The 2591-nt window shown below is 41.3% G+C and overlaps 1 pseudogene; it reads left to right on the top strand.

Annotated features, from left to right (window-relative positions):
• Window positions 1–217: 217 nt before the first annotated feature.
• On the top strand, window positions 218–2259 carry LOC146954293 (uncharacterized; annotated as a pseudogene).
• Window positions 2260–2591: the final 332 nt, after the last annotated feature.

The raw sequence follows: 2591 nt of genomic DNA, 5'->3' as shown, positions 1-2591 counted from the left end.
ATGATGATAAACTCTGATAATTTTTATGAAATTTTTAAGTTGGGAAAACGGGGTGTTACAATTGGTATCAGAGCAGGTCGGTCCGTCCGGCCAAGTAGAGAGTCGAATTGTGTCTTTTAGTAGTTGGAATACCATTATTATGTTATTTTAATTGTTGTGTGTTGCGCAGAGTAGAGACTTGGAGGCTGCAAACTTTATCTGTTATAAGAGGACTAGAATGGCTGGAAGAAATGATGCTGCGATTGCTGCTGCTTTGGAAGCTGTAGCCCAAGCTGTGGGACAACATCCAAATGCTGGTGCTGGTGTTAATGCTGATGTGAGAATGTTGGAGACTTTTCTGAGGAATCATCCTCCTACTTTCAAAGGAAGGTACGACCCTGATGGAGCACAGACGTGGCTCAAAGAGGTTGAAAGAATTTTCAGAGTTATGCAATGTACTGATGATCAGAAGGTGCGTTTTGGTACGCACATGCTGGCCGAGGAAGCTGATGACTGGTGGGTGAGCGTTCAACCTACCCTAGAGCAGAATGATGCGGTTATTACTTGGGCTGTGTTTAGGGAAGAGTTCCTAAACAGATATTTTCCTGAAGATGTTTGCGGAAGGAAAGAGATCGAGTTCCTTGAGCTGAAACAAGGAAACATGTCGGTGACAGAGTATGCAGCGAAGTTTGTGGAGCTGGCTCAGTTCTATCCACACTATACCGGACACAATGCTGAGTTTTCGAAGTGTATCAAGTTTGAGAATGATTTGCGTGCCGATATTAAGCGAGCCATTGGTTACCAACAAATCCGTGACTTTTCTGCTTTGGTGAGCAGATGTAGAATCTATGAAGATGATTCAAAGGCTCATTATAAGATTATGACTGAGAGGAGGGGTAAGCAGCTACAGAATCATGGGAAGCCTTATAGTGCTCCAGCTGATAAGGGCAAGAAAAGGGTGAATGATGAGGGAAGACCTAAGAAGAATGAGACTCCTGCTGGGATTGTTTGTTTCAAATGTGGAGAAAAAGGTCACAAGAGTAATGCTTGTGGTGCTAATGAGGTAAAAGGGTGCTTCTGTTGTGGCGTCAAGGGGCATACCGTTTCAGAATGCAAGCACGACGACGTTATTTGTTTCAATTGTGGTGGAAAGGGGCACATTTCTGCTCAATGTACTGAACCAAAGAAGGCCCGGGCCAAGGGTAAAGTGTTTGCTTTAGCTGGTACTCAGACAGCTAGTGAGGACCGTTTGATCAGAGGTACTTGTTTCATTAATAATATTCCTTTAATTGCTATCATAGATACTGGTGCCACGCATTGTTTTATTGCTACTGATTGTGCTTCGAGGTTGAGTCTTGATGTGTCACCAATGAATGGAGAGATAGTTGTCGAAACCCCATCTAGTGGTTCGGTAACTACCTCTCGAGTATGTTTGAGTTGTCCTTTGTCTATGTTTGGTAGAGATTTTGCTATGGATCTAATTTGTTTGCCATTGAAAGGAATGGATGTAATTCTTGGTATGAATTGGTTAAAGTATAATTACGCTCACATAAATTGTTTCAACAAGACGGTGCGGTTTTCTTCCCAGAAGAGGAAGCAGAGACCGAATTTATAACTACTAAGCAGTTGAAGCAGCTGATGCTTGATGGAAGTCAATTGTTTTCTTTGATGGCGTCCTTGTATATTGAGAACCAGGCGAAGATTGATAAGTTGCAAGTTGTGTGTGAATTTCCAGAAGTATTTCCTGATGAAATTCCTGACGTGCCGCCAGAGAGAGAAGTTGAATTTACTATTGATCTTGTTCCAGGAACGAAGCCTGTGTCTATGACGCCTTATCGTATGTCAGCTTCAGAGTTAGCAGAATTAAAGAAACAGTTAGAAGAATTGTTAGACAAGAAGTTTATAAGACCAAGTGTATCACCTTGGGGAGCACCAGTGTTGCTAGTAAAGAAGAAGGATGGAAGTATGAGATTGTGCATTGACTATCGTCAGTTGAACAAAGTAACGATAAAGAATAGATACCCCCTCCCTAGAATTGATGATTTGATGGATCAGCTAGTGGGTGCACGTGTATTTAGCAAAATTGACTTGAGGTCAGGTTATCATCAGATTAAAGTGAAGGATGAAGATATTCAGAAGACGGCCTTTAGGACGCGTTACGGACATTATGAATATTCTGTAATGCCGTTCGGAGTATCTAACGCACCAGGTGTGTTTATGGAGTACATGAATCTCGCATTTTTCATGACTATTTGGATCGTTTCGTGGTTGTATTCATAGATGATATTTTGATATATTCGAAGTCTGAAGAAGAGCATGCTGAACATTTGAAGATCGTCCTGCAAGTATTGAAGGAAAAGAAGTTGTATGCCAAGTTATCTAAATGTGAATTCTGGTTGAAAGAAGTAAGTTTTCTTGGCCATATTATCTCTAGTAGTGGTATTGCAGTAGATCCATCCAAAGTTGATGCAGTATCAAGATGGGATACTCCAAAGTCAGTTACCGAAGTTAGAAGCTTTTTGGGGCTAGCAGGTTATTACCGAAGATTTATAGAAGGATTTTCTAAGTTAGCACTTCCGTTAACACAGATGACGTGTAAAGGCAAAACCTTT

The sequence above is a fragment of the Medicago sativa genome, chromosome 1 (assembly GCF_051527215.1).
Source record: "Medicago sativa cultivar Bolivia chromosome 1, Bolivia_mono, whole genome shotgun sequence".
In the NCBI taxonomy this organism is placed as follows: domain Eukaryota; kingdom Viridiplantae; phylum Streptophyta; class Magnoliopsida; order Fabales; family Fabaceae; genus Medicago; species Medicago sativa.
The sequence above is the reverse complement of the archived record's forward strand: the minus strand, read 5'-3'. Positions and strand labels throughout refer to the sequence as shown.